This window comes from Euleptes europaea, chromosome 21 (assembly GCF_029931775.1).
Source record: "Euleptes europaea isolate rEulEur1 chromosome 21, rEulEur1.hap1, whole genome shotgun sequence".
In the NCBI taxonomy this organism is placed as follows: Eukaryota; Metazoa; Chordata; class Lepidosauria; order Squamata; family Sphaerodactylidae; genus Euleptes; species Euleptes europaea.
The window spans coordinates 13,064,381-13,077,699 of NC_079332.1; positions in this window are offsets into that span (position 1 = coordinate 13,064,381).

Here is a 13,319-nt window from a genome sequence, read left to right on the forward strand (position 1 = left end):
TAGACTTTTCAGACTGTAATTCCAACGTAATATTTAAATAACTTTCATTAAATAATTAATTAATATTTAATGTGATGGCTGTGCTTGCATCTGGGTAACCAGCTTCAAAAATTCGTGGCTGAGTGTTTGTTAAAGCCAACCTCATGTCATCCTCAACATTTAGTCTGTTTCTTGTCTTGATATGAAGAAGGGTTGAAAATCCACTCTCGCAGAGATATGTGGAGGCAAATGGAATTAAATGTTGAGAACCGCTGTCATAGGAGATTGTACCAATCTGTAGGCCACAGACCGCGATTGGTATTCTAAGGACGAATATATGATTTTGAAGAGGAACTGATGAAGACATACGAACAGAAACGGCCGTCTTCCCCTTCAACCTGACATGTGTTGAATACAAGGGAGATTATTCCTGAAAAAAACAGAATTGTATTAGTATAAGAACTGTTGTATACTTGCCTGTGAAAATGTTTTGACTGTACAAAGTTGTATTACACCGTTTTGTAGCATAGATATTTACTGGAGTTAATTTGTGATTTGATTCCCAATATATTTTTGGGTTCTTTCTATTTCGTGAATCTCTGGGTGTTTTTGGATTTCACCTCCAGGTGGTGGCTGTAGCTCTCCTGCTATTACAACTGATCTCCAGCCAATAGAGATCAGTTCACCTGGAGAAAATGGCTGCTTTGGCAATTGGACTCTATGGCATTGAAGTCCCTCCCCTCCCCAAACCCCGCCCTCCTCAGGCTCCACCCCAAAATCTCTAAGTATTTCCCAACCCGGAGCTGGCAACCCTACATACACCTATTACAGATCTGCTCTACCAGGCATGTACTGTCTGTGTTTACTATGGAGTAGCCTGCCTTTGGGGATAAAATAAATATCTAAACAAGTACAATTTCATTTTATGTATTTAACAAGCCATCTTCCAAGAGGGGAAAATAAATAATAGTTGGGTTGCATGGTATCATGCATATTGAAACAATGCATACCTTCGCCAATGAAAAATATGTATCGGTATACATTTACATTCCACAGAAATGTAGACATAACTTGGTTCTATATTGAACTGTTGAGCTTGGAAAGGGCTGTTTAACTTGGAAAGAAGGCAATTAAGGGGAGACATGGTAGAGGTCTATAAAATTATGCATGGTATGGAGAGAGGGGACAGGGAGGAGCTTTTCTCCCTCTCTCATATTACTAGAACGCGGGGGTCACCTGCTGAAGCTGGAGGGTGAGAGATTCGAAACAGAGAAAAGGAAGTACTTCTTCACACAACGCATAGTTGAATTGTGGAACTCCCTGCCCCAGGAGGTGGTGACGGCTGCCAACTTGGAAGGCTTGAAGAGGGGAGTGGACATGTTCGTGGAGGAGAGGGCTATCCATGGCTACTAGTCCAAATGGATACTAGTCATGATGCATGCCTATTCTCTCCAGGATCAGAGGAGCATGCCCATTGTATTAGGTGCTGAGGAACACAGGCAGGATAAATGCTGCTGCAGTCGTCTTGTTTGTGGGCTTCCTAGTTGGCCAATGTGTGGACAGACTGCTGGATTTGATGGGCCTTGGTCTGATCCAGCAGGGCTTTTCTTATGTTCTTATGAACTGGGAGCAGGAGGGGATCGCGCTGAAAATAACTGAATGTTAAGGTTAATGGGAAAGGGTTCTCCGACGGGAGCAAAATGGAACCATTTTTTTTTTAATGTCTGAGCCGTGAAAGAAGTATGAACGTACATATGCCTCTTAAACACACCGGAGAATGGAAATATCAACCGTGTTCTCATTGGGATCAATTAAAATTGCCAGTAGAAGAGAACATTGAATGCCTCAGTTTGCCAGGGGACCACTTGATCCGGGTGTTAGATTTTTAAAAGCGCTACCTGTTTTAAGGACGTGGTTTGGGACCTGGAAGCATTCCCTGCCGATATCCGTCAGAGAGACTCTATAAGAACGACAAAGCTGGCGGCAAATCTCCGTTTATGATACAATTTTAATTTGTAAAGAACTGGCCCATTTCTCTCTGCAGCATTCACCTAGAAACGGTTATATTTATTCCCCTGCCGTTGCCTTTACAGATTAAAATCTTATCAGCATGCCCATAACGCAGATACTATCTGGCGTTACATTAATCTCCCTTCTCCAAGCTTCCTGTTTCGCAAGTCTCTGAGCTCTACGCTCCACTCTAGAGTCCGATAATATTTGTACTTGTGTTGGTTTTCAGTTGCGGCTGGCAGACTTTTTACCGTTGGATCTGTGCAGTGGATTTTTTCGTTCGCTCTAAGTGTATTTAAAAATTAACTGGATTTCAGGCTGCGTGGATGATGTGCCGCTCTTCACAAGGGATGCCAGCCTCCAGGTGGGACCTGGGGATCCCCCAGAATTACAGCTCATCTCCAGACTGCAGAGACCAGTTCCCCTGGAGAAAATGGATGCTTTGGAAGGTGGACTCTGTGGTGTTGTACCCCACAGAGGTCCCTGTCCTCCCCAGGCCCCACCCCCAAATCTCCAGGAGTTTCCCAGCCTGGAGCTGGCAACCCTACCCCCCTCTCCCCCGCATAGTTAAATTGTGGGATTCCCTGCCCCAGGATGTGGTGATGGCTGCCAACTTGGAAGGCTTGAAGAGGGGAGTGGACGTGTTCATGGAGGAGAGGGCTATCCATGGATACTAGTCACGATGCATACCTGTTCTCTCCAGGTTCAGAGGAGCATGCCAAATATAATAGGTGCTGTGGATCACAGGCAGGACAATGCGGCTGCAGTCGTCTTGTTTGTGGGCTTCCGAGAGGCACCTGTCAAGAAATCCACTCACGCTTGGCTCATGATCAGGCTGCAATTTTCAGCACCCAGTCCTAGACTCGTAGGTTTGCCAACCTCCAGGTGGTGGTAATACAGTTAGTTAGCAAGTACAAAATAGCAGAAAGACAAGCATTCAATAAATGCAAAGTATGTCTTTGTTCAATTTAGGCATATAGTTATATAGTGCTGCATAATATATTGCACAGACAATGATTATATAATTGTATGTTAACTATATGCCTAAATTGAACAAAGACATACTTTGCATTTATTGAATGCTTGTTTTTCTGCTATTTTGTATTTGCTAACCTCCAGGTGGTGGCTGGAGATCTCCCGCTATTACGACTGATCTCCAGCCAATAGAGAGCAGTTCCCCTGGATGAAATGGCCACTTTGGAAGGTGGACTCTATGCCATGGGAGTCCCTCCCCTCCCCAAACCCCGCCATCCTCAGGCTCCGCGCCAGAAATCTCCCAACCTGGAGCTGGCAACCCTATCGACATGTTTACTTGGAAGCAGGGCTTGCACGTGAGCCAACCGTGGAGCCGATTCAGTCTCCCGGGACCAAATTTGCAGGAATCAGATCCTAGGCATATTATGTTTACTTGGAAGGAGAACTAGTCTTGCTAACAACAACAATAATTGTAATAATACTGTATTTATCTATTTATTTGCAAGCTTTTTGCCCTGCCTTTCTGCCCCCATAGGGCCACCAAGGCAGCCAACAAATCAAAACACACCCATTAAAATATTGTCTCAAAAGCCATTAAAACCGACGCTCCTCTGCATCCTTCGAACCAGTTAAAACCAAAGCTTAAAATAAGGACGCAAAATATGTTTTTAAAAAAGATAAAATATTGGGGCGATAGGAGGAGGCGCCATTAGGCGCCACTGCCCCGTTTACTCCGCATTCGCTCCAGTTTAAAAATGTGTGGGAGATTTTGCCTTGGATTTGCTGCTGTCGAGATGCAAATTTCCCCCATGATCTGAATTCTCAAAACTCAGCGTTGAGAATGCGGATGGGGAAAATGTGCATCTAGGCAAATCCTCCCTTGCATAAATGGACCTCGGGTGGTAGAACTGGTCGCTCCGGAGCGACTTCATAGAATAGAATCACAGAATCATAGAGTTGGAAGGGACCACCAGGGTCATCTAGTCCAACCCCCTGCACAATGCAGGAAATTATCAACTATCTCCCCCCACATCCCCAGTGAGCCCAACCCTCCCCCGCCATGCAGGATCCCACAATATAGAATATTGCAGCCACCCAATACTGCATCCACCCAAGGATTTCTTGGATTGATGAAGCCTGTGTAGGAAGGGACCACCAGGGTCATCTAGTCCAACCCCCTGCACAATGCAGGAAATTCACAACTATTTCCCCCCCATCACACACCCAGTGACCCTCTACCTCCTAATGTCTAGAGGGAAACTCTTTTGATTTAATTTCAAACCGTTGGGTCTGGTCCGACCTTCTGGGGCAACAGAAAACAACTCGGCACCCTCCTCTCTATGACAGCCCTTCAAGGCCTTGAAGATGGGTTATCGTGTCCCCTCTCAGTCTTCTCCTCTTCAGGCTAAACATACCCAGCTCCTTATTCCATGGTGAGGCTGGAGACTGGTCAGATAAGAGTAGAGGCTAGAGTTGTTTTACTGTCGATCTACCCATGGCTTAAGTTGAACCTTAGACCCTGTGGACTTCTGCCATTGATCCTAGAGGGTAATTATCCATCAAGCTGGCTGAAGGCTGTAAGAAACACAATAGGACATCTGAGGGCCTTAGGTTACGGTAGAGCAAGACAAGCCGTAAAACAAAGAATTAAAGACGCCGAAGGGCAATCTGATCTAGCTAGAGCGCCTTTCTGCGCTAGCCCAATGCTCGGTTATGCCCTCCGCAGCACTAGAATACCAAGACCACGGTTACACAGCCCGGATAACCCACAAGAACCAATGAACTCTGACCGTGAAAGCCTTCAACGATATTTTGATGTAGTAAGAGTTTGAAAACCTTATAAAAACACTGTTCGCACTTTCTATGTATTCCCACCGACGTGTTAAGAGTTTGAAAAGGTTATAAAAAAATACTGTTCGCTCTTTCTGTGTATTCCCAGCAATGTATTAAGAGTTTGAAAACGTTATAAAAAACACTGTTTGCACTTTCTGTGTATTCCCAGCGATGTAGTAAGAGTTTGAAAACGTTATGAAAAAATACTGTTTGCACTTTCTATGTATCCCCACCGATGTATTAAAAGTTTGAAAACGTTATAAAACATACTGTTCGCACTTTCTGTGTATTCCCAGCGATGTAGTAAGAGTTTGAAAATGTTATAAAAAATACTGTTCGCACTTTGTGTATTCCCAGAGATGTAGTAAGAGTTTGAAAACGTTATAAAAAATACTGTTCACACTTTCTATGTATCCCCTCCGATGTAGCAAGAGTTTGAAAACGTTATGAAAAATACTGCTCGCGCTTTCTGTGTATTCCCAGCGATGTAGTAAGAGTTTGAAAACGTTATGAAAAATACTGCTCGCACTTTCTATGTATTTCCAGCGATGTAGCAAGAGTTTGAAAACGTTATGAAAAATACTGTTTGAACTTTCTATGTATCCCCTCCGATGTAGTAAGAGTTTGAAAACGTTATGAAAAATACTGTTTATCTAACAACTCCTCGTCTCTGTAGAGCTTTTTGCTTGGCTAGATTGAATGCTAACCCTTCTATGGTAATGCAGGGCAGAATTCTGAATATACCATACCCTTGCTCTTCTGGCTCTATTGACTCACTAGCCCATGCCCTTTTGCAGTGCCGCTTTTACGAGGAACTTCGATCGCACTATATTTCCCCCCTTTTAACATACAAATCCAATGCCTCTGTGACTGACATTATGCCTTTTTTACTAAGCGATAGGGACCCCAAGGCTACATTGACAGTGGCAAGATTTGTTTCAGTCCTTATATCCCTCCAACACTAGATATATGCTGCTCAAGATCAATTGATCAAGGAGCTTCTAAGGAATAAAAGGAAAGGAAAGGAAAGGAAAAATACTGTTTGCACTTTCTATGTATTCCCACCAATGTGTTAAGAGTTTGAAAACGTTATAAAAAACACTGTTTGCACTTTCTGTGCATTCCCAGCGATGTAGTAAGAGTTTGAAAACGTTATAAAAATACTGTTTGCACGTTCTGTGTATTCCCAGCAGTGTATTAAGTTTGAAAACGTTATGAAAAAATACTGTTTGCACTTTCTGTGTATTCCCAGCGATGTATTAAGAGTTTGAAAACGTTATGAAAAAATACTGTTTGCACTTTCTATGTATCCCCAGCGATGTAGTAAGAGTTTGAAAACGTTATGAAAAAATACTGTTTGCACTTTCTATGTATCCCCAGCGATGTATTAAGAGTTTGAAAACGTTATGAAAAAATACTGTTTGCACTTTCTATGTATCCCCAGCGATGTAGTAAGAGTTTGAAAACGTTATGAAAAAATACTGTTCGCACTTTCTGTGTATTCCCAGCGATGTATTAAGTTTGAAAACGTTATGAAAAAATACTGTTTGCACTTTCTGTGTATCCCCTCCGATGTGTTAAGAGTTTGAAAACGTTATGAAAAATACTCTTCGCACTTTGCTTGGCCCCTTTAGCGGCGAAGCCGCCTCCCGACCATTTTTTAGCCGCGGCATCCCAAAAAACCCTTTCAAAGCGGTGTTTTTTTTACAATGTTTCCAAACTCTTGCTACATCGCCGGGAAGACCAAAGTGCGGCCGCAGCCTTGGGTGGTCGACCTTTCTCCGCCTCTCCGCAATTGCGGAGCCCCAGACCGGACGCGGAGCGGCTCCCCGCACCCAAGCCAAGGATCGCGCTGCAAAGGATCGCGCAGCCCCAGCGGAGGGAGAGTTGGAAGCGGAGTCAATCCGGTTCGGGCGCCCCCCCCGCCCGCACCCTCCGGATCCCGCCCCTGCAGGCAGGGCCCCTCCTCCTCCTCCTCCTCTCCCATGACTGCGGGCGAAGGGCGAGGCATGGACGGGGGGTCGCCCGCGGCCGCCCCAGGTGAGGGGGGCGCACGGGGATGGGGTGGGGTGGGGGTCAAGCGCCTTCTCGGGTGGGACCCCGGAGAGACCCCGGACCCCTCTTTGCCCCGTGGGGGGGAAGCCTGCGCGAGGGGGCATCCCTGTGGTTGCAGCTGGCGGCTGGGAAAGGGAGGGTGCCGACCTCCAGGCGGGGCCTGGAGATCTCCCGGAATCCCAACATTTCCGAGCATGGATTAAAGGGTCACTGGGGGTGGGGAGGTCGTTGTGAATCTCCTATATTTTATGTATGTTTTGCATTTGATGCTGGCCTGGTTGCAGCTGGCGGCTGGGAAAGGGAGGGTGCCGACCTCCAGGCGGGGCTGGGGATCTCCCGGAATCCCAACATTTCCGAGCATGGATTAAAGGGTCACTGGGGGTGGGGAGGTCGTTGTGAATCTCCTATATTTTATGTATGTTTTGCATTTGATGCTGGCCTGGTTGCAGCTGGCGGCTGGGAAAGGGAGGGTGCCGACCTCCAGGCGGGGCCTGGAGATCTCCCGGAATCCCAACATTTCCGAGCATGGATTAAAGGGTCACTGGGGGTGGGGAGGTAGTTGCGAATCTCCTACATTTTATGTATATTTTGCATTTGATGCTGACCTGGTGGCAGCTGGCGGCTGGGAAAGGGAGGGTGCTGACCTCCAGGCGGGGCCTGGAGATCTCCCGGAATCCCAACACTTCCGAGCGTGGAGTAGGGGGTCACTGGGGGTGGGGAGGTAGTTGTGAATCTCCTATATTTTATGTATATTTTGCATTTGATGCTGGCCTGGTTGCAGCTGGCGGCTGGGAAAGGGAGAGTGCCGACCTCCAGGCGGGGCCTGGGGATCTCCCGGAATCCCAACATTTCCGAGCATGGATTAAAGGGTCACTGGGGGTGGGGAGGTAGTTGTGAATCTCCTATATTTTATGTATATTTTGCATTTGATGCTGGCCTGGTTGCAGCTGGCGGCTGGGAAAGGGAGGGTGCCGACCTCCAGGCGGGGCTGGGGATCTCCCGGAATCCCAACATTTCCGAGCGTGGAGTAGGGGGTCACTGGGGGTGGGGAGGTAGTTGTGAATCTCCTATATTTTATGTATATTTTGCATTTGATGCTGGCCTTTGGCTGTAATAAATGATTTGTTGTGAATTTCCTGCATTGGGGGGTGGACTAGATGACCCTGTTGGTCCCTTCCAACTCTGTGATTCTGTGATCTCCAGATGACAGAGATTGGTTCAGAGAGGAAGGAAGCTTTGGAGGGTGGGCCCTAGGGCACGATCCCTTGCTCAGGTCTCCCCCACGCCCCACCCACAAGTGTCCAGGAATTTAGCAACCTAGAGGTGGCAACCCTAACTCAAATTTCCCCATCCAAAGGGGGGGGGGAATCTTGTATTCATACAAGTTACCATTAATATAATGTATTATATCCATTACCATTAATATAATGTATTGTATTCATACAAGTTACCATTAATATAATATTTTTGATAGCACGTATAGCATTTTAAGTTGCCATTAATATAATATTTTTGATTGCACTTATAGCATTTTAAGTTGCCATTAATACAATATTTTTGATTGCACTTATAGCATTTTAAGTTGCCATTAATATAATATTTTTGATTGCACTTATAGCATTTTAAGTTGCCATTAATATAATATTTTTGATTGCACTTATAGCATTTTAAGTTGCCATTAATACAATATTTTTGATTGCACTTATAGCATTTTAAGTTGCCATTAATATAATATTTTTGATTGCACTTATAGCATTTTAAGTTGCCATTAATACAATATTTTTGATTGCATGTATAGCATTTGAAGGGGGGTCATCGTTCCTTGGTGTAAATGTGGGTTTGCTTATTAATAATAGCTGGCATTAATTATTAATATACTGAACGGATTAATGTTTATTTTTTGTTAGTAATAATTTTGATGCGCTGCCTTTCCCCAGCTGGCCTCCCCCAGGCGGCGCACCTTTGTATAAAACGAATGTTGTGTGTATGTGGCCATCCAAATGTAATCTGGCTTGGGGGGAAAATATTATTTTTCTATTTCAGTGGTCACGGTTGTAATCCATTTAGGGCCCCAGCTGAAAAAGGCCGGCTATCCGTGAAAATCCTCATCTGTAACAGAATGTTATTCTAGGTTAAGGTTTCTTGGACTTTTTTGGAGACCCCTTGAGTGGATCTTTGCTGGGCATGCATTTTCTATAGGTTGGCGGGGTGTGTTGTGTGCAGGGAAGGATTCTCGCCCCCCCCCCCCACAATTGTATGTCAGATGTGGTTGATCACTTATTTATTTGTTGGATTTTTGGGCCACCCTTTCCTGACCCGGTCAGGCTCAGAGCAGCTCACAACCATTTAAAAACAATTTAAAACCAATTTACAGTGCATTTATACATTGTACGTTACAGTGAAATTATTATTACAGAGGCCGAGTCCTGTGAGGAACGGTTGAAGGAGCTGGGTATGTTTAGCCTGAAGAGAAGACAGAGGGGATATGAGAACCATCTTCAAGGACTTGAAGGGCTGTCATAGAGAGGAAGGTGCCGAGTTGTTTTCTGTTGCCCCAGAAGGTCGGACCAGAACCAACGGGTTGAAATTAAATCCAAAGAGTTTCCCTCTAGACATTGGGAAGAATTTTCTAACAGAGCAGTTCCCCAGTGGAACAGGCTTCCTTGGGAGGTGGTAAGCTCTCCTTCCCTGGAGGTTTTTAAGAAGAGGCTAGATGGCCATCTGTCAGCAATGCTGATTCTGTGACCTTAGACAGATGATGAGAGGGAGGGCATCTTGGCCATCTTCTGGGCATGAAATATGGGGTCGCTAGGGGTGTGGGTGGGAGGTAGTTGTGAATTTCCTGCATTGTGCAGGGGGTTGGACTAGATGACCCTGGTGGTCCCTCCCAACTCTATGATTCTATGATTCTATACATTTTCCTAGAGTTGTCCCTTTGCGCCTGTGTTGTTCAGGAATGCTGTTCTAGTGTAGATTTTCAAATCCACTTTGTTTCTCCCCGGGATGTATTGAGTGGATCCTCATCTCACGATAGGGTTTGCAACGCTCGACTGGTCTCCAGGCTGTGGAGATCAGTTCCCCTTGGAGAAAACAGCAACTTTGGAAGGTGGGATCTATGGCATTGTACCCCACTGAAGTCTTCCTCCCTCCCCAAACCCTGTCCTCACCAGCCTCCACTCCCAAATCTCCAGGAATTTCCCAACCCAGGGCTGGCAACCCTAAGACAGGCAGGTATTTTATGATGCCAGTTTTGGGAGTGGGGGGAAACTAATGCAGTGTCTAAAATTGAATTGTCCAGGAGAGGGTTTTTTGTTTTGTTTTTTGATAAAGGTAATATTGCTGTAATAAACTGGACTGATATTTTTGCCTGCATATTTTAATATGTCAGTGCTAGATTGTGAGCTCGGCATGCATAACATTCTAGTCTCAATCCTGCTTAAAGGATCTTGGGTAACCAAGATCCTTTAAGGAAGGGGCCATTGCTCAGTGGCAGAGCATCTGCTTGGCATGCAGAAGGTCCCAGGTTCAATCCCCGGCATCTCCAGTTAAAAGGACCAGGTGATCGGTGACGTGAAAGACCTCGGTCTGAGACCCTGGAGAGCCGCTGCCGGTCTGAGTCGACAATCCTGACCGGGATGGAGCAAGGGTCTGATTCAGTCGAAGGCAGCGTCATGTGTTCAACCAACTAGGTCTACGGGATTAATTGGCGAACTGACTCCAGTTAGCACGGGCAGAACTGGTCTCAGTGGGCACTTGGTTTGGATTTTATAGGGAACGACGCCGTATGTCAAGAATGTCTTGCAAATTCCCATCGCCTTTGAGATGGCCTCTTCCTGAGATGTTTTGCTGATCTAGGTTCTGTGTTGCCAAACATGTTTTTACACATGAATTGTGTGTATCCTGGTCTTTGCTTATGACAGTCAACTTCTGTTTTATTAGGGACGCAGTGAGTAAACAGTTCCCCTTTATTCTGGGGAGTTGGTTAGCCTGATATTGACAGGAACCGTGTCTATCTCGCTGAGTTCTCCCACCCTTGATCCCTTGAGGGAAATTTGACATTGACCGATGGAGGCTGTCCTTGGGATCCGGCTCTCTGGGGTTTTACATTGTTTTTGGGGCCGGGAGAGAAACTCTGAGTTCAAGGGGAGCGGGAAGACGTTTTGACCGTATGCAAGCCAGGCCGGCGATCAAAACGATTTGCGGCCTGTTTCGACGCAAGAAGAGGGAGGGAATTTCGTGGTTCAGCTTTCTTGAAATTCCTCTTTCCAGTGAATATGGGAATCCTTATAGTGAACCACTTGCATTTAATACTTGCAGCGTAGTCCGAAGCAGAGTTACGCGTCCCTGAATCTCTTTCCAGTGAATATGGGAATCCTTATAGTGAACCACTTGCATTTAATACTTGCAGCGTAGTCCGAAGCAGAGTTACGCGTCCCTGAATCTCTTTCCAGTGAATATGGGAATCCTTATAGTGAACCACTTGCATTTAATACTTGCAGCGTAGTCCGAAGCAGAGTTACGCGTCCCTGAATCTCTTTCCAGTGAATATGGGAATCCTTATAGTGAACCACTTGCATTTAATACTTGCAGCGTAGTCCGAAGCAGAGTTATTCGTCCCTGAATCTCTTTCCAGTGAATATGGGAATCCTTATAGTGAACCACTTGCATTTAATACTCGCAGCGTAGTCCGAAGCCGAGTTACGCGTCCCTAAATCCTCTGAAGTCAGCAGGTTTCGAAAGATATAACTATTTAGCATTGCACTGTGAGATACTAAGCATTAAAAGAAAGCTTGCTGGAAACCTTCTTGAAAGACAATAAAAAGACTGACCGTTTTTGTCCCCCCCCCCCAAAAAAAAATTGCTGACTTTTATTGTGCCACCATCAGCAAGTCTAGAAGTAGCTCATTAAACCCAAATCGGCGTATGTAAGACTTCTAGCTTCACCCAAAAAAAGCCCCCCCCCCCAATGTCACCCTTTGGCCTTGGACTCTGCCCCTAAGCTTTAAGCCTTGTCTTGAGAGCCAAACATACTGATAAATCCAGGCGTGCGTCTTCGCTCCAATGGCAAATCTTTAACTGCCTTAGATAGCAAAGGGGGGGAGGAGGAGGAACCCATTGTAGGCTTTGCATCGAGTCTAGTTTTTAAATATTTGTCAGGGGAGAAGGGCACGGACTTTAGGCAGAAGAACGCAGAAAGCTGTCCGTTTCGATCCAGATCTCTCAAACCTTCTGAATTCGAAGCGTGGGGAGGCTTCGATCCTGTCTAGGGTTGCCAGCTCCGGGTTGGGAAATACCTGGAGGTTTTGGGGGTGGGGTCTGGGGAGGACGGGGCCTGGGGAGGGCAGGGACTTCAATGCCATGGAGTCCAGTGGCCAAAGTGGCCATTTTCGCCAGGGGAACTGATTTCTATTGCCGGGAGATCAGATGTAATAGTGGGGGATCTTCAGCCACCACCGGGAGGCTGGCAACGCGAACCCTGTCCCAGGTGTGGCACACCCACGTCACCATGTCTGGGAGACCCAGTAGGGGTATTGCCGATCCTTCTGTCCTTGCCTAGAGTGCCACAACAGTAAGCGATCTAGCTGGAGATCTCCTGCTATTACAACCGATCTCCATCCGACAGAGATCAGTTCCCTTGGAGCAAATGGCAGCTTTGGAAATTGGACTCTATGGCATTGAAGTCCCTCCCCTCCCCAAACCCTGCCCTTCTCAGGCTCCGCCCTCAAACCTCCCGGTAGCGGCGGAGAGGAAGGTGGGGGGTGAGAGAGCTGCGACTTGCCCAAGGTCACCCAGCTAGTTTCATGCGTAGGAGTGAGGAATCGAACCCGGTTCTCCAGATTACAACCCGCCGCTCCAAACCACCGCTCGTAACCACTGCACCACGCTGGCTCTTTGCAATCAAAAAAGGCAAAGCGCGGTAATTCACAAAATTAAAAATCGCTTTGGCGATTGGACTCTATGGCATTGAAGTCCCTCCCTCTCCAAACCCCGCCCGCCGGTAGCGAAGAGGGACCCTATGTGTAGCCAAGTTGGAACTGGAACACGTTTCTCCCCAAAAAAAACGAAACCCACACGGCCTAGTGACAAATAACTTAGGCTTGCTCACGCTGAAAATTTGCAGCGGCCCAGATGTTTCTCATTGAGAGTTGTTTTTGAGCGCCCATGTGTGATTTTCCTGGCCTGCGGAGAAGGGACGGATGACATCCTGTCATGTGGCGAAGCTCTGTATGGCTTCTAACCATGCCGGCGTGGGTGGGCATTGCCTCAAATCTACTTTCTTACTAGGAAGTCCTCGGTAAAGCAGTTACACATGTGCACATATATATCTTTCCGTATGATTCAAGGTTTGCTTAAATGTCAGGGCTCTGCGCTTCTGGCAGAGAGCCCTGGGCGTGTCCCTCCCCGGTCTTTGGCAGTCGGATGATAAATGTGTCGCTCAGCGTTGTCCTCGACTCCTTGACAGGCGG